Below are 27,289 nucleotides of genomic sequence, written 5' to 3'. Positions count from 1 at the left end.
CCCTATGCTTCTGGACAAGTGAAGGGGTGGTCTAACACCATCTCCAAGAATGAGGGCTTTCATCCCTCCCACCTTTCCTGAGGAGCCAGACACGTTGGTGCCAAACTGCTGCATGACTTCACTCTCTGTAATCCACATGGCACGTGGAAATCCCACAGCATGCCAGATTATCAGTAAAGCGATAACGTCTGTATATTACACCTGCTTGGCACGATTTGAATGAAGCTCCCTTGGGCTGCCTAAGGTTCTGCTTCCTGTCACCTGCACCTGCACAAGTTCCAGAAGCAAATATAAACACCCAACAAAACCCTATTTTAGGAGCTTATTCAAAAGTGAAGGGACAAAGCCAACTAAATCAACACAAACCCCAAAATACAACAAGGCAATTAACCTGAGGTTCTGACTCACTCCACATATATGGGGTACACCTCCTTCCATTTTTTAGTAATTTTGCAATGTTCTGCATTTTTTATCCTCTTAGCTATTTTGTGTGACTTTAACCAATAGAGATAGGATAATCATAATCATAAGAGCTAATATGCATAGAGCTCCTTCCTATATCTGCCGGGCTCCGGGCGTCACATTCTACTGAATTATCTCATTTAATCCACTGAATAAATGGACAAAGTAAGTTTTATCATTATGTCCTTTCATACACACACATATATTTATGAAGGATGAAAGTAAATTAAATATGTTAATAGGCTTTTAGTCACCCAACAAGTATTAAAAATTCTCTTTAAACCCAAGTCTGCCAAAGTCCAGAGTCCTCGCCCTAACCACCAAGCCACATGTCACTGACACCTGTGACTTCAATAGATCAGGACTTACCTACACCCTCAACTGTTACACACATCTAGATCCCTGGTCAGCAAACTGCAGTTCACGAGCCACATGTAGCTCATTTGCCTCTTGAGTGTGGCTCTTCCACAAAATACCACGTGCGGGCGCTACCTCGTTAAGGAATGTACCTACCTATAGAGTATAAGTTAAAACATTTGGCTCTCAAAAGAAATTTCGGATGACGTCAGAGTAATGGCACAGTAGGAAGCGATACCGATAAATCTCCCCCCAAAACTCAACAAGATCTTCAACCAGAAACAGAAAAACCTATCCTTGGAGCCTCCAGATGTTTTGCAATACACCCGAAGGTGTGGTAGAGCAAAAAATTGGCTAAATATATAATCAAACCCCGAAGGAAATAGGAAGTAAGAAATGCTCCGCCTTCCTCACTAACCTAAACAGGGCGGCTTTCACTGGGAACTGAGAATATAGAAACTGAGGCGGGCAAAGGGGGTGAATAGATCCAGGCCGCGGCACAAATGGCCGAACCAGGCTGTGGCACAGAGATCCAGGCCGAGGAAAAACTTCCTGTGGCAACCCGGGCAATACAAGCTAACACTCGCGCCAAACCCAGACAAAGAAAAACAAGTGGGGCAGCCATTTTCCCCGATCTCCTGGTCGGCGCACGCAGATAGTGGGCGAGAGATTCCTTCCAAAGCCCCGAGAGTGTGCGCCCATGTTATCCCACAGACAGGCAGAGTCAGAGGCCTTTGTGTGGGCAGAAAGCGGAATCTCCGGGCTGCCCCAGTGCCCTGGGAAAGCCGCGCATGGAGAGGGAGCGAGAACTAATTCCAACGGTGGAACTTTTCCATACGGGAGGGGGATTCACTCAGAGGGTGAGGCGGCTGGCCTGATATCCTGGTCGGCGCGCACAGAGAGTGAGCGAGAGATTCCTCCCAGCACCTCAGGAGTGGGCGCCCATGTTACCCCACAGAGGGGCAGAGTCAGAGGCCTCTGTGTGGGCCGAAAGCGGAATCTCCGGGCTGCCCCAGTGCCCTGGGAAAGCCGCGCACGGGGACAGAGTGAGAGCCAATTCCAACGCCGGAACTTTTCCATGCGGGTGGGGGTTTCACTCAGGTGAGACTGCTGGCCTGGTATCCTGGTCTGTGCGTGCAGATAGAGAGCGAGAGATTCCTTCGAGTGCCTCGGCAGTTCCCACCCATGTTATCCCACAGAGTGGCAGAGCCAGAGGTCTTTGAGTGGGCGGAAGCCCCACCTGATTATGCTAGCAGCTCTGACTGACTGAGCCTTACCCAGAGCCCTGTGCTGAGTGGAAATAGAGTGGGGAGTTGCCAGCTCTTTGAGCCTCTTACTATCCAGGCAGAGGCAGCAGCAACCCCATAGCTGGATTTTCAGGCTACTAATTGAGGAAGGAAAGACTAGGAGAAAGGCTCCAGGAACACGGACTCTCTCACTGGTGGAACCTATAAATGCTAATGAGCCTCGACTGCCAACGAGACTGAAGCACAATACATGACATTGCCATAGAGACTTATCAACTGCAAACCTCTACCTGAGTGTGCCAAAAGGGCAGAACCCGAGGTACAGAGTCACCGACCAGGAAGAGGGAGAGAAAAGAAAAAGCAAGAAGATAACCTCTCAAAATCAAAAATAATACACAGACGTTATAGCCTATCCCATTTTATTATATTTGTTCATTTGTTTCTCTTATCTTCATTCTTGATGTTTTTTATTCCTCCTCCAATTTGGTCATTTAACTCTCTGCTGGTCTTACTCTTTCCTCTCCTTGAACTACACTACCCATAAGTGTTACATCTCCCATTATCTTTTCTTTCCTCTTCGTTTCTCTCTATAAGGGTTGCACTCCAAAACCCTTAACTCTCTCTCTCTCTCTCTCTCCTTTTTTTTTTCTTCTTTTAGTAGTTCCCTCTCTTTTCTCTCTCTCTCTCTTTATTTTCTCCCTCTATATTAGTTTCTTATTTTCTCCTTTACATCTCGTTTCATTCAAACCTCAATAACGAACAATATCTTATCTGGGACTCATACTTATGTTTGTGGCATTTTGGGGGGTTTTTACTTCACCTTTTTAACACACTAGCAGTGCTCCCATCCCTGGCTCTCCATTTTATCTAGTTCTTGTTCCAATAAATACAATAATAATTTTTTAATTTGTCCCCCCATTTTCCTGTTTCCCTCTTATTCCTCTCATCATAACTCTTAGTCAACCAACACCTAAAAGCAATTCATTTTATTGTTGACCTAATTTTTTTTCTTATTTGCTTTTTGTGGGTCGATACGCTCTTTTTTTTCTTCCTTTTTTTTTTTTCTCTTTTTTTGCCCCTTTATTACTTCTCCCCAATTCAAGCCCTCCATTACAGGCATTGTTTGTTCTATTTAGTACAATATAATTCACAGTTCACCACAAGATTTTCTCAAGAAAGAGCGGAGAGGAAAGGAGAGGAAAAAAGGAGGGGGGGAATAATTTCCTTTTTTTTTATTTAAATTTTTATTTTATTTTTCTTTATTTCATTATTAATTTTTTTTAAAAAAACAACTCTTTGATTTTTTTTAACTTTTTATTCTTTATTAAATCTCATTAATACTATCAACAAAACCACCCTCAGATGCCATTAAGGAAGAGAAAAATCGAATATCATGGATACAAAAGAAAGAGAGGTAACACAGCTAGATGAGGAAAAATCTATGGAGAAAAAATTTAATATATTGGAAACCTTGGAGCTAAATGACAGAGAATTTAAGATAGAAATCCTAAAAATCCTCCGAGATATACAAGAAAACACAGAAAGGCAATTTAGGGAGCTCAGAAAACAACTCAACAAACACAAACAATATATTTCCAAGGAAATTGAAACTACAAAAACAAATCAAACAGAGATGAAAAACTCAATTCATGAGCTGAAAAACGAGGTAACAAGCTTAGCTAATAGAACAGGCCAGATAGAAGAGAGGGTTAGTGAAATAGAAGACAAGCAACTTGAGGCACAACAGAGAGAAGAAGAAAGAGACTCAAAAATTAAAAAAAACGAGATAGCCCTACAAGAATTATCTGACTCCATCAAAAAGAATAACATAAGAATAATAGGTATATCAGAGGGAGAAGAGAGAGAAAATGGAATGGAGAACATAAACAAATAATAGATGAGAACTTCCCAAGCCTGTGGAAAGAACTAAAGCCTCAAATTCAAGAAGCAAACAGAACTCCGAGTTTTCTTAACCCCAACAAACCTACTCCAAGGCATATCATAATGAAATTGGCACAAACCAACGGCAAAGAAAAAATTCTCAAGGCAGCCAGGGAAAAGAAGAATACAACATATAAAGGAAGGCCCATTAGATTATCATCAGATTTCTCAGCAGAAACTCTACAAGCTAGAAGAGAGTGGACCCCAATATTTAAAGTCCTGAAAGAAAGGAACTTCCAGCCACGAATACTATACCCATCAAAGCTATCCTTTAAATATGAAGGAGAAATAAAAACATTCACAGATACAGAAAAGATGAGGGAATTTATCATCAAAAAACCACCACTCCAGGAATTACTAAAGGGGGTTCTCCAATCAGATACAAAGAACAAAAAAAAAAACCAAAGCCACAAGTAAAAGCTCCAAGAAGAACACAATAAAACCAAATTTGAACTGTGACAACAATAAAAAGAAAGGGGGGGGAGAGGATGGAGATTTACAGTAGCAAAGGACGATGGAGTGCAAAAGTACTCACAAAATAGTGCACTACAATGAACAGGGTAGGAACCCTTTTCATTACTTAAAGGTAACCACCATTGAAAAAACCACCACAGAAGCACATGAGATAAAAAAGATAACAACAGAGGAAAGATGTATGGAATACAACCAAATAAAAACAAAAGATAGAAAAAAGAAAGAGAAGGATCAAACAAGACACAAAACTAACAGAAAGCAATCTATAAAATGGCAATAGGGAACTCACAAGTGTCAATAATTACACTAAATGTAAACGGATTAAACTCACCAATAAAAAAAGGTACAGAGTAGCAGAACAGATTAAAAAAGAAAATCCAACTGTATGCTGCCTACAGGAAACTCATCTAAGTAACAAGGATAAAAACAAATTCAAAGTGAAAGGCTGGAAAACAATACTCCAAGCAAATAACACCCAAAAAAAAGCAGGCGTAGCAATACTCATATCTGATAATGCTGACTACAAGACAGCAAAAGTACTCAGAGACAAAAATGGCCATTTCATAATGGCTAAGGGGACACTGAATCAAGAAGACATAACAATTCTTAATATATATGCACCAAACCAAGGAGCACCAAAATATATAAGACAGCTACTTATTGACCTTAAAACAAAAACTGACAAAAATACAATCATACTTGGAGACCTCAATACACCGCTGACGGCTCTAGATCGGTCATCCAAACAGAGAATCAACAAAGACATAGTGGCCTTAAACAAAACACTAGAGCACCTGGATATGATAGACATCTACAGGACATTTCATCCCAAAGTGACTGAGTATACATTTTTCTCCAGTGTACATGGATCATTCTCAAGAATTGACTATATGTTGGGCCACAAAAACAACATCAGCAAATTCAGAAAAATCGAAGTTGTACCAAGCATATTTTCTGATCATAAAGCCTTGAAACTAGAATTCAACTGCAAAAAAGAGGAAAAAAATCCCACAAAAATGTGGAAACTAAACAACATACTTTTAAAAAATGAATGGGTCAAAGAAGAAATAAGTGCAGAGATCAAAAGATATATACAAACTAATGAAAATGACAATATGACATATCAGAATCTATGGGATGCAGCAAAAGCAGTGATAAGAGGGAAGTTCATATCACTTCAGGCATATATGAACAAACAAGAGAGAGCCCAAGTGAACCACTTAACTTCACACCTTAAGGAACTAGAAAAAGAAGAACAAAGACAACCCAAAACCAGCCAATGAAAGGAGATAATAAAAATTAGAGCAGAAATAAATGAAATAGAGAACAGAAAAACTTAGAAAAAATTAATAGAACAAGGAGCTGGTTCTTTGAAAAGATCAACAAAATTGACAAACCCTTGGCAAGGCTTACCAAGGAAAAAAGAGAAAGAACTCATATAAACAAAATCCAAAATGAAAGAGGAGAAATCACCACAGACACTGTAGATATACAAAGAATTATTGTAGAATACTATGAAAAACTTTATGCCACTAAATTCAACAACCTAGAAGAAATGGATAAATTCCTAGAACAATATAACCTTCCTAGACTGAGTCAAGAAGAAGCAGAAAGCCTAAACAGGCCTATTAGTAGAGAAAAAATAGAAAAAACCATTAAAAACCTTCCCAAAAATAAAAGTCCAGGCCCTGACGGCTATACCAGCGAATTTTATCAAACATTCAAAGAAGACTTGGTTCCTATTCTACTGATAGTCTTTCAAAAACTTGAAGAAGAAGCAATACTTCCAAACACATTTTATGAGGCCAACATAACCCTCATACCAAAACCAGGCAAGGACTGCACAAAAAAAGAAAACTACAGACCAATATCTCTAATAAATACAGATGCTAAAATACTAAACAAAATACTAGCAAATCGAATACAACAACATATTAAAAAGATAATATATCATGATCAAGTGGGATTCATCCCAGAATCTCAAGGATGGTTCAACATACGTAAAACGGTTAACGTAATACACCATATCAACAAAACAAAGAACAAAAACCACATGATCTTATCAATAGACGCAGAAAAGGCTTTCGATAAAATACAACACAATTTTATGTTTAAGACTCTCAACAAAATGGGTATAGAAGGAAAATATCTCAACATGATAAAGGCCATATATGATAAACCATCAGCTAACATCATATTAAATGGCACTAAACTGAAGGCTTTCCCCCTTAAATCAGGAACAAGACAGGGTTGTCCACTCTCTCCACTCTTATTTAATGTGGTACTAGAGGTTCTAGCCAGAGCAATCAGACAAGACAAAGAAATAAAAGGCATCCATATCGGAAAAGAAGAAGTAAAGGTATCACTTTTTGCAGATGATATGATCCTATACATCGAAAATCCCAAGGAATCCACAAAAAGACTACTAGAAACAATAAGCCAATACAGTAAGGTCGCAGGATACAAAATTAACATACAGAAGTCAATAGTCTTTCTATATGCCAACAATGAAACATTTGAGAATGAACTCAAAAGAACAATCCCCTTCACGATTGCACCAAAAAAAATAAAATACTTAGGAATAAACATAACAAAGAATGTAAAGGACTTATATAATGAAAACTATAAGCCATTGTTAAGGGAAATCGAAAAAGATAAAATGAGATGGAAGAATATACCTTGTTCTTGGTTAGGAAGAATAAATATAATCAAGATGGCCATATTACCCAAAGCAATATACAAATTTAATGCAATTCCCATCAAAATTCCAATGACATTTTTTAAATAAATGGAGCAAAACAATCATCAGATTTATATGGAACTATAAAAAACCCCGAATAGCCAAAGCAATCCTAAAGAAAAAGAATGAAGCTGGGGGCATTACAATACCTGACTTCAAACTATATTATAGGGCCACGACAATCAAAACAGCATGGTATTGGCAGAAAAATAGACACTCAGACCAATTGAACAGAATAGAAAACCCAGAAATAAAACCACATATATATAGTCAAATAATTTTTGATAAAGGGGCCAACAACACACAATGGAGAAAAGAAAGCCTCTTCAATAAATGGTGCTGGGAAAACTGGAAAGCCACATGCAAAAGAATGAAACTGGACTACAGTCTGTCCCCCTGTACTAAAATTAACTCAAAATGGATCAAAGATCTAAACATAAGACCTGAAACAATTAAATGCATAGAAGAAGACATAGGTACTAAACTCATGGTCCTGGGTTTTCAAGAGCATTTTATGAATTTGACTCCAATGGCAAGAGAAGTGAAGGCAAAAATTAATGAATGGGACTACATCAGACTAAGAAGTTTTTGCTCAGCAAGAGAAACTGATAACAAAATAAACAGACAGCCAACTAAATGGGAAATGATATTTTCAAACAACAGCTCAGATAAGGGCCTAATATCCAAAATATACAAAGAACTCATAAAACTCAACAACAAACAAACAAACAATCCAATAAAAAAATGGGAAGAGAACATGAACAGACACTTCTCCCAGGAAGAAATACAAATGGCCAACAGATATATGAAAAGATGCTCATCTTCTTTAGTTATTAGAGAAATGCAAATCAAAACTGAAATGAGATACCACCTCACTCCTGTTAGATTAGCTATTATTAACAAGACAGGTAATAACAAATGTTGGAGAGGCTGTGGAGTAAAAGGGACCCTCATACACTGTTGGTGGGAATGTAAAGTAGTACAACCATTATGGAAGAAAGTATGGTGGTTCCTCAAAAAAACTGAAAATAGAATTACCTTATGACCCAGCAATCCCTCTACTGGGTATATACCCCAAAAACTCAGAAACATTGATATGTAAAGACACATGCAGCCCCATGTTCATTTCAGCATTGTCCACAGTGGCCAGGACATGGAAACAACCAAAAAGCCCGTCAATAGATGACTGGATAAAGAAGATGTGGCACATATACACTATGGAATACTACTCAGCCATAAGAAATGATGACATCGGATCATTTACAGCAAAATGGTGGGATCTTGATAACATTATACGAAGTGAAATAAGTAAATCAGAAAAAACCAGGAACTGCATTATTCCATAAGTAGGTGGGAAATAAAAGTGAAACTAAGAGACATTAATAAGAGTGTGGTGGTTACGGGGGGGAGGGGGGAGAGGGAGAGGGGAAGGGGGAGGGGGAGGGGCACAAAGAAAACTAGATATAAGGTGACAGAGGACAATCTGACTTTGGGTGATGGGTATGCAACATAAGTGAACGACAAGATAACCTGGAGTTATTTTCTTTGAATATATGTATCCTGATTTATTGATGTCGCCCCATTAAAAATAAAATTATTAAAAAAAAAAAAGAAATTTCAATCGTTGTACTGTTGATATTTGGCTCTGTTGACGAATAAGTTGCCGACCACTGGCCTAGACCATGGGCCCAGCACTTAATGAAACTCTATCACTAGAGTTACATAGATTTTGCAGTGTTTTGCTTTTTTATTTTGTAAGTGAGAATATATAGTTCAATGCATGAGCAAACAGTCCTTTTGATTTGTTCTGTGCCATTTGGAGAGGATGAATGCCAAAAAGAAGGAAGCAAAGAAATCAAGTCCCCTACCTGAGCATCAGGAACTATGGATATCAACATCACTGTCACTTGTCCCTGATGTAGCATCAGGGGTAAAAAGATGAGAAATGAAGACTTCACGGACTTCAGACTGCTGTTCAACATTACTCAGGGGGAGGGGGGGCAACTTTTCCTAGAGATCTCAAGATATAGTAGGCATTAAAGCAATTCCTTATCAGCACCGTTTTAATATAAACTTATCATTCAGATATTTACCAAGTCACTGCATAAAATTCATTGTGTCAAAGAGTCTTCACTAAATAATGTACACATATTTGGGGGGGGGCTAAATACACTCTAAAAAGGAAATTCAAATCGAGAATTGATCAAGCCAGCAGCTATCTTCTCACGGAAAACTCAACCTGCAGGTCTTAATTGCTGAGGCTAGAGAGACAAGCCAGCGACTCATACTTGGTGTACCACCTAGTATGTGTTGGGAATCAAAATGCAACAGAGAGCCATACTTCTCACAGAAATCGTGTCTACACCAACACATAACTTATTTGCTTCTGGGAAACCATATATTTAGTAAATAAAAGCTGAAACTAAAGGAATCTCGTAAGCTTGCTGACAAAGACCCTGTGCACAATGACACTTGGAGATCTAACTGATGCTGCATTAGAACACCTAACTCAGAATGTCAAAAAAGAAGTGGGAGAACAGGGAGAGCGGGAAGGACTGCTTCCTGGCCCCGCAGTGACACCGGGTCAGCCACGAACACGTAGGTGAAGAGGAACAAATGACAGATGAGTAAATAAAGAGAATGAGTGAATAAATAAATGAACACATTATGTTTTGCTCCCATAATGGTCACTGAAATAACTTAAGCCTCCACTCTGTTTCAAACAGTCTCTAAGAAATGTGCAGTGTATGAACGCCCATGCCTCCTCACTGACCACAATGGAAACAGCTAAAGGTTCTGATGAACCTGTTCCCATACACTCAGCACGGATGTGTCTAAATGGATGGAAAACTGCTCCCCGAGGCCAAGTCATGATTGCTGTGGGGAATCAGACTGGCAAAAGTTGGTACCCTCATTCCAACCCACTAAGCAGTGCCCTTACGGGACAGGGGAGAGACCCTGAAAACGGCTGGATTACAAACTAATGACTGCTGCGCAAATGAGGAGCAGTCCTGAGTGGTTCTCTCATTCCTCTAGGAGCTAAACACGTGGCCAGGGAAAATAACACATACTATATAAACACATTCACATCCAAACGTGACTATAAACCTCCGTGCAGTCTAATGCTGACCCAAGTAAAGTGTCATTCCCAGCCCCTACAGTGTAAAAATGAAGGTGTTGTGACAAGGCAGTTCTACAGGCACTTAGTAAACGGCTACTCTGGAGTGCGATGGTGTCCACGACCCGAGACTGTGAGGAGAACCGGACAGGGGTCACTCCCGTAAAGCACTTTCCTCCTTTCCACATTCCCTACCGCACCTCTGGGTGGGAAGCCTATGCCATTCTCTGTGGAAAAAGCACCATGTCCTTAACCGCTTCTGAAAAAAGCATCCTCTTCTGGTGGTGGGCAGACAGAGCCAGCCTGCTTCTGGCCACAGAGACATAGAGGTCCCTCCCGGGTGTTAAGAATAAATCCAGCACATCCCTTCCCAGAAGCACACACACGTTGGCCCTGGACTCCCAGAAGCAGCCTCTACATCCACTCAGAAAGCATCCTCCCAGCCTTCTCAGCCCCTCGAAACTGTCATATGCCAGAGAGTCAGGAATAGCTATTGCACTGGTGGAAAGGACAGAAGAGGCTACAAAGAGAAAAATGTGGGGAAAGTTAGATGAAACAGGAAAGCATGGGTTCAGTACTCTAATCTTATCAGATATTCTAAAGAGAAAGAAGTGTGTGACCTGTCAAGACCAATTCACAAAATACAAATGGTCTCCGATAACCACGTATTCACAACAAGCCAAAAGCCGTGGTACACACTTTAGGTGCATTTATTTGCTCATTCATGCCTCCTGCCAGCCGGAACACCAGCCCTGTCACTGCCCCTAAGATAAAGCAAGTCTCAGAGACTCAGCTATTTTCTGAGAATGCCAGAGTTACTAAAGGAAAGAGAATCAGTGCATTATACAGGTTAGAACAAAAAATACCTGGCTCACAGTGAAACATTCCTGAGTGTTAAAACTTGATATTACCAAAAAACCTTCTCTTCAAACCGTGCTTGGGCCAGCTTAAAGAAGCTCCTTTTATCTTAATCAGTGAGGGTGTCCCCACTGTTCGATGCAGAGGTACAACATCCCATAAAATGGTTTTTTATTTTGTGAATTGGGGGCCGGTTATCTCGCCGTTCCTGAAGGCAGTAAATCAGCAGTGCCCTCCAAACAGGGTCTGCTTCGTTAACCACTGCGCTTCGGGGCATAAGGAGGAAAAGAGCAGGAGCTATTCTCTGAAGCTGCCCTCAGAGATCCAGCAGGTCCCTCCAGAAGGAAGCCAAGGGCAGGTGTCAACAAAGAACAATGAGGGTGACAGAGACAATGTGGCCAGATACCGGCAGGAAGGCTAGAGAAGAAAAAAGGAAAGAAAAGAGCTTGCATGAGCATGGTTAATTTCCATCACAGGATTTTACAGAATGCCTGCAGAGAACACCTAGTCCAGAAGATGACTGACATTTTGCACCCATGCACACCTCACAAGCCAGGAAGAGGAACGTGCTTTAAAAAAAAAGTTTGCAGGCCCTGGCCGGTTGGCTCAGCAGTAGAGCGTCGGCCTAGCGTGCGGAGGACCCGGGTTCAATTCCCGGCCAGGGCACATAGGAGAAGCGCCCATTTGCTTCTCCACCCCTCCGCCGCGCTTTCCTCTCTGTCTCTCTCTTCCCCTCCCGCAGCCAAGGCTCCATTGGAGCAAAGATGGCCCGGGCGCTGGGCATTGCTCTGTGGCCTCTGCCTCAGGTGCTAGAGTGGCTCTGGTCGCAATATGGCGACGCCCAGGATGGGCAGAGCATCGCCCTCTGGGGGGCAGAGCACCGCCCCTGGTGGGCGTGCCGGGTGGATCCCGGTCGGGCGCATGCGGGAGTCTGTCTGTCTCTCCCTGTTTCCAGCTTCAGAAAAATGAAAAAAAAAAAAAAAAAAAAAAAAGTTTGCAGCAGCCCAATCTAGATTCATATCAGAGAGCCAACATCACTAAGAGAGACACGAGGGGGCCAGCCTGCAAGGCCTGTCCCAACCCCATCCTCCGATTTTGTTGCGAAAGAGCAACACTCAAGACATGAAGGAATCCCAAGCAGGCCGAGCTCCTGGGCTGTGAACTCTGCAGTCAGGACCCTGACCTTGGTTTAATGTTCTCCTGTTGCTGCTTTGAGATTCCTAATTTTTAATAAGGAACCACACATTTTAATTTTACACAGGGCTCCACAAATTGTAAAACCAGTTGGCTCCCAATTTTTTGTTTCTTCTTTGAATTTTCAAAAGCCTCCTTTGACTTGAACTTCACTTCTAATTTTTTACAGATAACTTGTTTCATGGACTATTTACACTCTAGGTGGCCTGGACTGGTTGTCATAGATTCTCAAAACTGGACATTGAATGCACAGAGCAGGTGTTTCTTCACCTCACCCCTAACATGGGCTCCAACATGCAACCCAAAATGTGCTCAGTATTACTCTCAGAGCCCAAGGAGATGCCAGACACTAATGCTGCCAGTGGGTTCAATGGAGGGATGGTGGGACAGGGTGTGCTTTTCATCTCAGGGGCTGGAAACATCTGAGTCACTCAGTAAAAGTCCATTCCAGATTTTCAACCTTATCTTGCTTCATTCACAATAAAATGGGCACCTTCCAAACACAGGTGTAACACATGCACCCAGAAAAAAAAACCTACAGTTCCAGAGGCCTACTGTATCTCTGGTTACAAACACCAGACGGACAATTTGGTCCTCATGATGCTGCCCTCAAATAGGGTTTCTTTGTAAAGGAAGAACAGCATATAAAAATTCGTCTACTGGAAGACCAAGTAGTTATTAACAGCTGTAAAGAAGGCTATGACAGAGACGAGTGTCTTTGGAACATTATAGAATAAAAGCATGTTATAAAGGTATACAGAGTGTGATCAAAATATTGTTTTGAAAATGCATCTACAGATATAGGCATGGGCATTACTGTGGGGAGCAAGGCTAGATTTGATCCCAATAGCTCTCTCATGTGGCAAAACCCCCACCCCTTCTTCTAAACCACATTCAGCTCACAGATGTAGAAGGGGCTGGGATCGGACACCACTGAGGCCCTCTGCCACTTCCGCAGGTCCCTACTCTGCAGGGCAGGGCAGCTCATCAGCTACTGCACTAACCTTCAAGTTTTAAAAGCAAAATGGTTCCTGCTGGCATCATTGCTCTCTCAGGAAACTTTAATGCTCATCTGGCACAAATAACGGTAAAAAAGACTATATATATTTTTTTAAGATATGGATAAAGATAATGGATATAAATGCCTTACAGCAGTGGGTAGACCATCGGACTCGGATGCAGAGGACCCAGGTTCAAAACCCCGAGGTTCCCGGCTTGAGTACGGGCTCATCTGGCTTGAGCAAGGGCTCACCAGCTTCAGTGCAGGGTCGCTGGCTTGAGCCCAAAGGTCACTGGCTTAAAGCCCAAGGTCACTGGCTTGAACAAGGGGTCTCTTGCTCTGCTGTAGCCCCCCGGGTCAAGGCACATATGAGAAAGTAATCAATGAACAACTAAGGTGCCGCTACAAAGAATTGATGCTTCTCATCTCTCTCCCTTCCTGTCTGTCCCCATCTGTTCCTCTCTCTGTCTCGCTGTCACTGTCACAAAAATAAAAAAAATAAAATAAAAATAAATGCTTTACAACCCAGGAATTTTTTTTAAATTAAGACTATATTTTTAGAACACTTTAAGGTCCACAGCAAAATGAAGGGGAAAGCACAGAGACTTCCCACATACCCCATCCCCACAAGGGCACAGCCTCCCACATTAGCAACACCCTCCACCAGACCGGTACGTTCCTCACAGGTGAAGAACCTGCACTGACACGTCATTGTCACGTACAGCTTACATTTCAGTTCACTTCCTACGGTACTGTACACTCTATGGGTTTGGACAAATGTATAATGACATGTATCTACCATGACAGTATTATACATAATAGTTTTCTGCCTGAAAAACTCCCTCTGCTATGCCTACTTATCCCTCTCTCCTCAACTGCTGGCAACCACTGATATTTTTACTGATTCCAGAACATCATATTTTCCATTCCCAGTCAGGGCACACAGGAGAAGTGACCATTTGCTTCTCCACCCCTTTCCTTTCTCCTTTTCTCTCTCTCTCTCTCTTCCTCTCCCACAGCCATAGCTTGAATGGTCCGAGTGAGTTGGCCCTGGGCACTGAGGATGGCTCCATGGTCTCACCTCAGGAACTAAAATAGCTTGGTTGTCAAGCAACAGAGCAGCGGCCCCAGATGGGCAAAGTATCACTGGGAGGGAAGGGGCTTGCTGGGTGGATTCTGGTTGGGCACACACAGGAGTCAGGAGGAGGAGGAGGAGGAAGAGAAGGAGGGGGGACGGGGAGGAGGAGAAAGAAGAGGAGGAGGAGGGGGGAGGAGGAGAAAGAAGAGGAGGAGGAGGAGGAAGGAGGAGGAAGGAGGAGGACGGAGGAAGGAGGAGGAGGGAGGGAGGAGGAAAAGGAAGAAGAGGAGGAGGACGACGATGACGATGATGATAAGGAGGAGGAGGAGGGGAGGAGGAGAAAGAAGAGGAGGAGGAGGGGGGAGGGAGGAGGAAGAGGAGGAGGATGACGATGACGATGATGATAAGGAGGAGGAGGAGGGGAGGAGGAAGACAAGAAGGAGGGGGAGGAGGGGAAAAGGAGGAGGAGGAGAAGAGGAAGAAGAGGAACATATAGTTAGAATCATACAAAATGTAGCATTTTCTGGTTGGCTTCTTGCATTTAAGTGATATGCATTTAAGGTTCCTCCACATCTTTTCATGGCCTGATGGCTCACTTCTTTTTAGTGTTGAATAATATTCCATTGTCTGGATGGACCACAGTCTCCATCACCTAATGAAGGACAACTTGGTGGCTTCCAAGTTTTGGCAATTATGAATAATGCTGCTATAAACATTCATGTGCCAATTTCCAAATAAACAAAAGTCTTCAGGTCCTCTGGGTAAATATCCAGGCTTGTGACTGCTGGATCACAAGATAAGAGTATGTTGAGTTTTATAAGAGGCCATCAGACCACCTTCGAAAGTGGCTGTACCATTTTGCCTTCCTATCAGCAATGAAGGAGAAGTTATTTTTAAAATCATGATTTCTGAGGTATTCATTGTAAGATACTTCCCTACTAAAAAGTGAAGGGTACTTGTACATGGCACAGTGGGAGTTCGAGAGACATTTCCCATCCTTTTTAAGCCTGTCCTCAGCCCCTCACACTTGGTGCACGGTCAGGCTCCTTGGAATTTCCCCATTCTCAAGGGGAAGCTATTTGGAGAGCCAGGCTTTGTGACCACCCATGATCTGAATTACACACAGGTGTTCAAAAATACAGAGGGATCCAGCATAATTAAGAGCATTAAGCAATCATCTCAGCCCAGGGAGGCAGCTGAAGAAAAGAAGAACAGAGTTTGGGCAGCGCTTTGGGAAATAAATTCCACAGCCTTTCACCAAGTTGAAATCTTGGCTTTGGATCCACATAAAAATGAGCCTGGCCTGCTCTGAGCTCCCAGTGGACATCAGCCAGATCACAAAGTTGACCCAATTGGCCTGACTTACCACAGAGAAGGCCACTGCTGGGACAGCAGATGGTATTACTGCTAAGAGCCAACATGGCCGGACAGGACAACAGACAGGAACATGGCAGACCACGGCTGGTGCTGGCCTGCTAGGGATCTCAGCTTTCAAGAGAATTGTTTTTACGATACCCCTTTTAAAATAACGTCGCAGCAGCCTTCACTCTGATTTTCTTCTTATTATAGACTTCACTCATCACTCACTCTTTCTTTATATCCTGTAAAACATGGCTGATTATTATTTTATTTTCTCTTGTCACTGGTACTGTTGTACAGTAGTAATGCACAGCTGAACCCTACCCAGAGAGAAACATCTTTTAGGGAGAGCTGTATTAGAAACCCTTTGCAACAAAGAAAGCTGTGTCAGTGTTTTCCCACAAGGTTTCGAGAACCTAGAAAAAGATGCTAAGTTACAAATATTGTTTCTCTTCAAATAAACCATTACTAAGTATAACTATGTTATGAGAAACTCAATTTAAAAAAATAATTAAAGCCATTGTTTAATAGGTAACACTGACTCTAATGGTCGCTGTTGAACACACACCAGTCTTTTAAAAAGAGCATTGTCCAAACATTCCCTCCTTTGTTATAATCTTCTCCAATCCTCAGGGAAACACTATCTACCTTTAGACTCATTTTGTTTAACATCTCCAGTCATTTATGCTACTTACTGAGTATCCGATATTACTAATAAAACGTCAGTACAAATATCCAAATTGTTTAGGAGAAATAAAAGTTTTCCAATCTCCCTGGCTGGTCAAGGTAAATATTTCTATGACACAAATCTGTTAGCCATGCTAACAAAAATGCCTTTTTATTTTTCCCCTTAAATTACAAAAGATTTTCATTTTACTCAGCAATGAGCTTGACTAAATCGAAATTTTATGCATCAGAATTAAATATGTTCTATGCACTCAAAATGAACAGTGTATCATTTATCACTAATATTTAATGACAAAAAACTGATAACTCTCTGATGATACCGCTGATGTCATCTAGCCGTGCATCATCGATTCTTCTGGCCATTAGCATAATCACGGAGCATCAACTCTGGCTTAGGCAGCAAGTTTGATAACAGAACTGAAAGTAGAAACACTATTTTAAAAACACGTTCTGATTTTTATCTAAGTATATCTTTATTTATATGGCTTTCTTATCAGAAGATGCCAATCTTTTAAAATACTCAGAAATCACTTTCTATGCTGAAGAACAGGGTGCTATATCATAACAAGGACACAGAAGTATAAAGCGCCTGTTAATTAAACATCGCTTTTTTCACTTGCTACCCTGCATATGTGACTGTTAAGTTCTAAGCCAAGTCTGTAAATAAGAAAGAAAATGGCTAGGCTCCTTCAAATAGATGCCTTGCCTTTCTTTCTCTTTTTTTTTTCTTTAAATGTAAGAGATTAGGCACTTGCCATATTATTTTTAAAAATCAAATCCCCTAGTAAATGTTTGATTTTTAAAGTCCCTCCCCCCTCCCAAAATAAAAATAAAACTGGCAAATGAACAAGTTATGAAGTTTGAGTCAGGGCTAGTCATTTCATATAAATCCTAAAGTTTCAATATATGGTACTTCAGGAAGCTGCAGAGTTTTAAGTTCAAACGTACAGAACTTGAATATGCAGCACTTCAAAAGCCTCAAATGGAAAACTAAACTACAACTACAATGTATCCACAAGGATGAAATTCACTAACTCTATTGACCTAAAAAGCAAGTTATTCAAGAAGATACACAGCAGGGTACCATCAATATAAATCCTCAACATGCAAAAGAAAACCCTATATTTTGGAGAATACAGGCATATATATTAAAAGTATTAGAAATCTTGAGGATGACAAACAGCCAGCTGAAAGCAGAGGTCGCCCCAGGGAGAAGGAGAGGGTGTGAGAAGAGGGGGAACGTGGCAGAAGCCTCTTCAACCTGGGCAGAAATGTGTTCTCTCTGAAGCTGAGCTGCCGGTTCATGGGTGCTCACGGAATTATTCTTTGTTCTTTTTGTGAGTGTGACAGGTTCCATAATAAAAACGAAAAGATAAAAAAAAAAAAAAAAAACGTTTTAAGATAAATAGCTTTGTAAATATCTGCCAGATTTCTCTCCTCAAAAGTTGTTCTGAACGCAATGAACATAGAGCTGGAGACCAAAACATCCCATTTTCTTCAACAGCCGCACCAGTTACAACACTAACCCTGCATCCCAGTATAAAGCCTATTCCCACTGTTTTTAAAAAGTATTTCTTTCTACCCTAAGAAATTCTTTCACCCCAGTGCTCTGCTAAGCAGAGTCATCCCTGACACAGAGATGCTCTCTACCGTTAGGGAGACAGAATGTCCTGCTTCCTAAGAGAAACAAAATACTAACAAATACAGAAAGGAGAGTGCTCTTGAAGTACTTTTAAATTCTGATTTGACACGAATGTGTGCACAGGAAGAACCTAAGACACATACCTTCCATATAAGTTTTGGACAAAGGAATGTAAGAAAAAGGTCAGTTTTTGCCAGATGGGGAGTTTGTTCCCCAAGCCCGTCCCCTTCCCCGCCCCCTCTCGGGACACAGAAACCTGGGGCTGCCTTTGCTGCGAGGGCAGCCAGACAAAAGGGAGAAGCGCCCTGTCAGCGGCAAGGGTGGCGACTTGTTCCTACAAGTACAAGAATTTGTTGTAAGCTTACCGAAGTTACAACTGCACGTTTACTGTCAACACGCATCCCACTGCAACAAAAGCCATTATTTAGAAAATTAGATGAACACATTTAAGCGGCTGAACCCCTCTTAAACCCAGAGAAGTCCTGCAAAACAGCAGGTCTGCTGCAACACGCCTGGAAAGGCCAGAAAAGAAAACCCAAGACTGAGCAATTTCCTACTTTAATAGACTGTTTTCTCCGACCTTATTTATAGTCGCATGTGGACAGCAATATTATTTTAAGATGCTACTTATTTTCTCAAAGTCCAACTAGCTTCTTTCCAAATAATTAAATAGGGCAAACTTTCTAGTAGAAATTTTCTACAATACATCACTAAAAAGGGTCTGTCATTGATTCCCTAACAATAAATTATTTAATTACTAAAACCATTCTTAATGAAATGATGAACATCGTTTTAACAAACACAGCAGAAGAACTCAGCGCCAGCGGTACCACTGTGACCCCGGTGTCTCTGTCGTGGCACCTTCTAGTTTTCAATCAGCTCCATTTCATCTTTTATAGAAACCCTTCACTCAAGGACAGACACTCTAGTTTTAAAATCTGGCCCACCAGAGATTATTTTTAAAGGTCTTTCAGGGTCTGATGGGAAAGAAAGAACTTTGTATCATAGGGATATTCCAAATGCCACCTGACCCTAGAGGCAGAGAGACTGAGAAGTTCTGGACATGAAAACAACTGCCAGTGTTGCGGTGTCCGTTCAAATCAAGCCACACCCAGACAAATGGAATAGTTTTTAAATTTAGGTGAGGGCATTTTGACAAACACTTGATTGCTGGGTAACTTCAAAAGGCACGTTACTAATACAGATGAAAAATGTCTGCACAGCTTTTATTAAGTAACTCTTTTGATCTTAGTGGTTAGATCTTTAGCCGAAGCCCTGAATATTTAAACAAGCCTCTTTCACATTTTATCTACATTTATCTCCTAATTTTATAGAATGCATTCTTCCTAGGAGTCTTTATTTGTGTTTAGCTCAATAGTCTTGCAGGCCCTCATCACATACAATAATAGAGAATTTCCTAACATGCCTGGGAAAATTCAAATATTTGGTCCAGCAGGGTTCATCTAACGAGTAAACCGCTCAGATTTTAAATTTAAGATAAAAACAGTAACAGAAAGCCATCTGACAGAGAAAGCCATTTGGTGGAACCACGCCACGGGAAACATGGACATGAACAAGGCATAATTTTGAAGGAGATGTCTGGTACTTGGCAAAAACCACCAGTGCTCAGGTCGTCTCTGCCGCTCTTGGTAGCTGTGGGGCTCTGGCTCTGTTTCTCTAGGTGTCGAATGTTTCCCTTGGTGGTTCACACTGGATAAGGAACCCACACTCATCTCAGGTTTCATGAGGTCTCAGCAGTTCAGTAGGACCTTCAGGAAGGCTGTAGGCTTTCACCCAACTCTGACAATGGAAGAGGTTGGTCGCACATTTAGGGAGGCATCAGAATCATGTGGGGCACTGTTTCAAACTGCAAGCTCCGGCTCCACCCCATCCAGCGGTCCGGGAGCAATGTGACCCCATCTGCAGTCTGGGGCCTCCCTGCTTGTGCGCACTTTAAAAAGCACAGGCTTTGATTCTTCACAACAGAAATTCAAGCTACAAATAACACGGCCTCAAGATGAAACAAAGAATCAATTAGTAAAATCCAAGTGAGGAGAAAGATTTCAGTTCCAGAACCTCTAGCAGCATAAATCACTTGGATCCTGGGTCTCTGTTTATTGTGCATCAGAATTACCAGGGAAGTTTCTTTAAAACACATGTTTTCACGTCAGCAAAAATTATGATCCAAGGATCTGTATTTTAATAAATGCCTTGACATTCAAAACACAAACACACAAAATGGCCCGCAACATTGCTTCTCTGGGCACACCTGCCCTAGGAGAGGACCTGGCATCACCAACTCAGGAGAGCAGCTCTGGGACAAGGGCAACTCGAGCCAAGCTCATATCCCAGTCTCCGCCCAAGGGCTATTGTCAGTGTCCTGACAGCATCAAGAACATCTTTAAAAATATGGGTAATAACACAGCACCTGTGCCTTTACTTACATCACCAAGCTCAAAGAACATACCTTAAACTACACCCTAATCCACAGACAGGGAACTTGGAGCAGAGAAAGTCAGATCACAACTCAACTGCCAAACTGGGAGGAAAAAAAGAAACCTCAGGAATTTAGTTTTTGAGTTTCATGTTAGAAATATCATTAGTGTATTAGTTAATAAAGCTGATTACGGAATTAGCTAAAAATCAGAGAATCTGGCAAAATGTGATATCCACCTGACTGACTACTAATAAATAAATATGTACCCAAATATGAAATTTGGGGAAAAAAATCTTTGTCCCATCCTAAGTGAATCTGTTCTATTTAAAATAAACAGAAACCAATAATGCCATGCTCAGATCCATTTTCCCTCAGTAACTTGTCCTATAGCACGCTAGCCTCTGGTATCTTCAAACTCGTGAAATACAAGAGAATGACATGTGCTTTCCTGTCAGTGATCCCTCCACGTCAGTTGTTTATCTGAATTAGCAGCAGCAGGAAAAAATAAACCCATCCGAGCATCCTGAATAGAGAGAACTAAACAGTAAACCAAACACCTGAACACAACTGTGTACGTATCCACATTCCATTTACAAAGAAAACTATTAAAAATGTGATTTGGAAAGAGAGCGCAATTAGCTTCGCAGAGGCACTGCCGAGATGTTCCCAAACACACCAGACGTATGTAAATATTTTGTGGTATCAGTTCCATTTGAGTAGACCTGTCAAGATATTTACAGGGCTTGACAGTACTTCTGTCTTTAAATAAATTTTTCCCCAGATACTTTAATGTAATTTAAATAGATTATTAGTTGTCAGGAGCTAATATAAATTTGTTTATGATTTAGTTACTTTAAGTACTCAAATTGAAGGAATTAATTTAAGGCCATGACGGAGGTGCTTTCAGCATCAAGGTGAGACACTGCAGAGCTCGCAGTGCCCTGTGCTCTCCCAATGATCTTATATTGCTACAGCTCAACTGAATATACCAAGGCACAAAACTAAGCCCCTCCTGCCCCCCTTTTTTAAACAAAATAGGTTGGGGAGGGTCATAAGGAAAAACCCATTTACACTTGTCCAAAGTACAAGTTCTTTCTTTTAAGCACCTCATTCTCTCAGTGGCTGGTTAGGTAGAAAATGCTTTTCTCACTTTAAATCCCGTAACATAGCTACCAAACACCTGTTGTGCACAAAGCAGGACATATATTAACAATTGATGTCAAGTGATTTCACATAGGAAAACAAACCTTGCAGAGACATCCACAGCTAAACTGGTCAATAGACTTCGTGACTGGGTAAAACAGGACAAGGATACATACAGCTTCTAGCACAACCTCCTGGTGACTAGGAGTTGACTTCTAAATAAGCCTGAAAAATGCTTCAGTACAAACTGACTGTAATTAATAAGAATAATTCATTAAAGAAACAAAGAACACTGTCTAATCGTCTTTCCTCACTGTCATGCAATTTACCCCACTGTACTTCCTCCTTCCAGAATGCCAGCCTTGTACCCATAATTGCAAGAACATTATCTATGGGATGCAAAACCAAAGCACTTCCTGAAATCAAACGTTCCTCACAACAGTTATTTTTAGATTGGTGGCACAAGCCAAATCTGCTTAATTTCCATCAACCACATCGTCACATGCACATTGAAATAAACTATGTAGATCCCAGGGGAAAAGAAAAAGAAAAGCTGTCATGCATAAGGTACCCGTATTTGGTCAGGTTCTCCCATTTCAGGGATCCGTCTCATCTCAACGCCTGCTGATGTTCCAGCTTTTGGCACCTCTAGCCTTAATTCATCCAAGTACCATGGAAGAGAAACATTTTTAAAAAATCAGTTTAAGATGGCTCCTTGTAACAGAATACCCTGCAGACTAGTGTAACACATCACAAGAAAGATCATTGAGAAAATACACATGCCTAACTGCAAACTTACTTGGCTTGCTGGCTTGACTCACAAACTCCGTGTTTGATCACCTGGTGGGATTACTACCATCAACTAAAGAAATAAAAAATTCCCTGCAAAGAGTAAGAGTGGATGTTGGCTCATGCAGCAAGTTCACTTGTCTATTCAGTGGATGCCTCTCACAAGGTTATTTTCTTTAGAAAACAAACCTCTACTTGCCTTAGACCTTTATAAACTCTAGGTTGAAAAAAGCATACTTAAAAAAAATACTGATGGCTTAGCTGAAATAGCATTTACTATGACTGAAGTCTATAAAAGAAGTATGACACCTAATAGGATAAAATGGGGGGGGGGGAAAGCCCTAAGTAAAAAAAAAAAATGTTTTTTTTGAAAATCACAAATACCACCTGTGCAAATCTAGCTATGCACTGGAAATCCTTTCTGAGCCATTGAGAAACAGCTCATGCTCAATGCCTTGAAGTTGCAATTAAATTGTAGTAATTTAAGATTATCGGGAGAGCAAAGGGCAGTGGGAGCTCTTTGGAGGGCTTCCTTCCCTACTTAATGCTCTTCAGTCAGGGGTTAAATGAGTTTCTTTAATGTAAGTACCTTAAAGTAACTGAATCATAAACAAAATTTATACTATTTTCTGACAGCCTGCAATCTATTTAAATTTTATTAACATGTGCCTAAAATTATTTTTCAAAGACAGAACTCTTGCAAAGCCCTGTAAATATTCCTGGCATACATACTGAACTATAATTGGTGCTATAATCCTAACATTACCTGACTACACATACTTTTTGGTGATGTCGAATCTTACAAGGTAACATTTCAAAACTGAGTTTGAATCTTAAGTAAAACATGAAAATTAAATACACAGCACAATAAGATCAGGTTCAAAAGAAGTCACATCTGCTCTGGCCTCCCTTCTCTTTCTTAATGTTGGCATTGAGCATGCTGTGGTATAAATATATTTGTTTAGGAAATATCACAATTCTTCTGTTAATTTAAACAACTGCTGAAAACAGACATATCCTTCAATAGAGCCTGAGAATGTAAAAATACAAGGTCAGGGATAGAGTCTTTAGAGAAGCAAGAAAAAAGTAACAGAAAATTATGCCTACACTCAATATTAACCCATTTAACTTTTGTTATTGTTGGTACAAATGATTTAACTAGAAAATATTTATAGCTTAAAAAAAACATTACATATTGCAGAAAATTGCCTAATAGCATCCATGTGTATGTTTAACTCCCATTGTTTAATTACACAATAAAAGGTATATCCAATAAAAGCTACAGACTTTGAAACATGTTGGGCACTACGGTTATGAAATTCTGACTTATAAAAAACAAAGTACTTACTATGTAATCAACATTTGCTAATTAAAAATGCAATCCTTAAATGACAATTATTTTTATTCTTCCGTATGTGTTTACTTGTCCTATTTCCTACTTATACTACTTAATTAAAAATGACATTTAATTTGGGAAGAGTTTATAGTGAAAAAAAAGGGTTACAAAGTTTACACTCCAGAATTTAAATATAAACACAAAATCTTCTAGACATCTTCAACAATAAACCCCCTTAATTTCAGAGAGTTAATTTGAATACTTGATGTTTCATTATACCTTGATAAACTTATAAAAACCGAATGCTAAAGTAATTACTGTTACTATTCCCTTTAAAAATGTAAAGCAGTTAAATTTTCCTAGAAAACAAGCAAGGACAAGTTACAGAGAACTTGAATAAAAGTAGCAACGTGGTCATGTTGAATGTCAATCTAAAAAAAGTGGTTATGTCTAATCTGCAGAACACTCCCTCTCGCCTTTTTAAATTCCATGAGTGGGCTGACCCAAAACTTCATCACTGGGTTTTTCTTTTTCTTTCTTTCTTTCCTTTCCTTAATTTTTATTTTTTTGAACTGCATATCAGATTTAAACCATATACAAACACTGGCTTCCCTGACAAGGCAAATCTTCTCAACTTGATGTGAGAAAATGTTATCTAACTCTAGTGAAGGAGTCTAATGTTAGTAAAAAGAATTACACTGAACAATTCTGGGTAGCAAAACGGCCTCTAGGAAATTTAATATTCTTTTAATATCTTTTGGGTGCATTCTTGTCATAAACAAGAATGCATTAAAAATAATAATAACTTGTTTAGCAAGTCAGCATCCACAAGGAACTCAAATGCTGCCTAGAGAGAGGCTAAGTATTCCCTTCCAAGTGAGCCTTTGCTTGCACAACAAAGATCAGCATTTGCAATGGTCCATTTCTGCATTACTGAGTATATAGCTTTGCTGCTCCATCCAATAGTCCCGGGTTCTTGATGCAGAGCTCCTGACAACAACCCAGCAGCAGTTTCGTTTGATCTCTCTTGCTTCCTTAATTTGGGTTGTCAAGGTTCAGCAGTTGGAGGCTGTTTACTTTACTTTTCCAAAACACACACACACACACACACACACACACACACACACACACACACACACACACACACACACACACCAGTGACCTCCCCCCCCCCCCAACACACACACACTAACCCAAAGTCAAAGGGGCGAGGAGGGAGAGAATGCAGCCAGTAGTCAGATGTTAAACCTTTTTCCCCCTTTTGTGCAGTGAAATTTTAGCTGACACCTTTTGAATGATAACTAGTTGGGTTCCTTTTTATATTTTCAGTACTCTTTAATTACTAGACATTTCAAGTAGAAAAATCAGAGAGGAAAAAAACCCATTCCAAATCTCTATAACTGCGAACCCAATTTTCTTTTCCTGGATTCAAAGAGATGGGTATTTCCACTTTGAAAATCAAAACTCCAGTGGAAATCTAAAAAAGATTTGATGCATTTCTCTCTGGAACCGAAAATAACAGGAACTCCTGTCTCAATTATGCAGATTAACCCTAGGTAGAAAACACCTGAAATCTGACCATTTCTCCTCAAATTCCAGTTAAGACATCTTCCTCCAAAACCGATTCTCACAGTGAAAAAACGAGGGCGACGGGGGGAGGGGACGGAAGGTAAAAATTTTGTGGAGATTCTTCAGTATATTTGCAGCAGTCGAAAAATCTTTTCAATATCCTTCCGGTTTTTTCAACTCAGCTATTATGCAAATCCTAAATCCTGAAGCCTACGGACAACCAAAGATTAAAGTGTAGACATTCTCAGTGTACATACAGACTCCTTTCAAAGGGAATACAGAATGCCCCTCCAGCATTCTTGTTTAAAGAACAGTAACAAAAAAGGACATCGAACTTTAAAAATACCTGTGACCAGACACGAGAGCAACACCAACCTCTCATACACGAGCCAGAGAAGCTTAACTACAACCAAATTAAACGTTTACATTAATTTCATTACTCTGCCCAAGCCTTCCAGATAAGGTCTGGGGGAGGGGGTTACTGGGAAGACGAAGAAATGTTTCATTTTGGGTTTTCCGGTCGAGCAAAAGGAAAATGAATTAAAAGGGATGTGTAGGATGAGCCCAGACTAAATCAATACACTTTGTAATCAGCTCGGCAAGGGTATTTGGACACAATGACTTGGAAATAATTAATAGTTATAAGGGGGGAGTAGGGTGCGAAGGGGAGCTAAAGATGTCACCATATTTTATCCGAGCACTTTACACACCACGCTAAACTTTGATCTCCAGATTTTCGGATTTAGGAAAAGGGGAGGAGGAGGAAGTCCAGTATTTGAGGATGGGCACATTCCTGGCTCCAGCGCCTGTCGCTATACTCACGCCGCCCAAGCTAGCTAGCGCTTTGGGCACAGAGAGCCCTGGGTACCCGGGGCTTTAGGGTATCCCTTGCTCCTGCGCCTTCGCCTGCATCCTGGACCCCGCGCCCGCCGCCGCCTCAACTTACCCGCAGAGTCCGGGAAGGGAGTGGGAGCGCCGCCTTCACGCCCGCGGAGGAAGCGCCGGCAGTACCATGGTCCCCGGTGCCGCTGCCTCTGCCCCTGGCCCGCTGGCTCGCCGCGATCTCTCTTCCTCTTGCAAACTTTCGGATTCTGCGGTCGAAAAGAAATCGGGGCGACCCTCAGCAAGTCTTTCCAGTGCAGGTTGGGGAGATTAAGGTGGGCGAAATGAGTAAGGAGGCTGGGGGCCCAAGACAGAGGGCGGCGGGCTCGGAGGACCCGCGAGCGCGCGTGGAGGAAAGAGAGAATGTGGCTCAGGGAATCGCTGCAAGGATCCCAAGACTAGGAAATCGGCCCAAGCAAAGTCTGAACACCTTCCCCGGGATCTCACAAAGTTGCAACAACAAAAAAGGAGGAGGGAGGAAAGGGGGAAGGGTTGGGATAGGGATACGATCTCAGGCGCAAGGTTTGGAGTTACAACCGTTTATTTAGTCCTTATTCTCATAGGGGGCGGGAGCTGCGCGGGAACTGGCGGGGAGCGGGGTGCAGGCAGCAATTTAGAAGCAAACACTTGAGACGGGAACATGCGACTTTGTTTCTGGGTGCAGAGCTCCCCCGCTCCCGCGTGTCACCTCAACTCTCCTGGGCCCGAGGCGGAGCACAACAGGTGGGGTGGGAGATTCGCCAAGGGCCAAAAGGAGAAGGAATCAAAGTTTTGGATCTCCAAAGTATCTGGGAAGGAGGGGCGCGGGAGGAGGGGGCGATGGGAGGCGGAGGCAGCGAAATGACCGCGACCCCCGGGCAACAAGCGACGCGGTGGAGAACACGGCCGTCTCCACCCGAAGCGCTCGCCGTCTCGGCTCGTGGGCTCAGCTGAGTCTTCTCCGCTGGATAGGAAGGGAGCTCTCGGGAGATAGGCG

At 41.4% G+C, this 27,289-nt stretch overlaps 1 protein-coding gene across 12 annotated transcripts in view; it reads right to left on the bottom strand.

The window, feature by feature from the left end:
• Positions 1-27,289, bottom strand: part of FOXP1 (forkhead box P1) — a 650,161-nt gene that overhangs the window by 621,396 nt on the left and 1,476 nt on the right. For all 12 annotated transcript variants that reach the window (XR_010747235.1, XM_066351748.1, XM_066351745.1 and 9 more), the window contains exon 2: positions 26,378-26,522. The gene's annotated coding sequence lies outside the window, so the exon portion shown is untranslated. The remainder of the gene's footprint in view (positions 1-26,377; positions 26,523-27,289) is intronic.

The sequence above is a fragment of the Saccopteryx leptura genome, chromosome 10 (assembly GCF_036850995.1).
Source record: "Saccopteryx leptura isolate mSacLep1 chromosome 10, mSacLep1_pri_phased_curated, whole genome shotgun sequence".
Lineage (NCBI taxonomy): Eukaryota > Metazoa > Chordata > Mammalia > Chiroptera > Emballonuridae > Saccopteryx > Saccopteryx leptura.
Note: the sequence above shows the minus strand (reverse complement) of the source record. Positions and strands in the feature narration are given on the sequence as shown.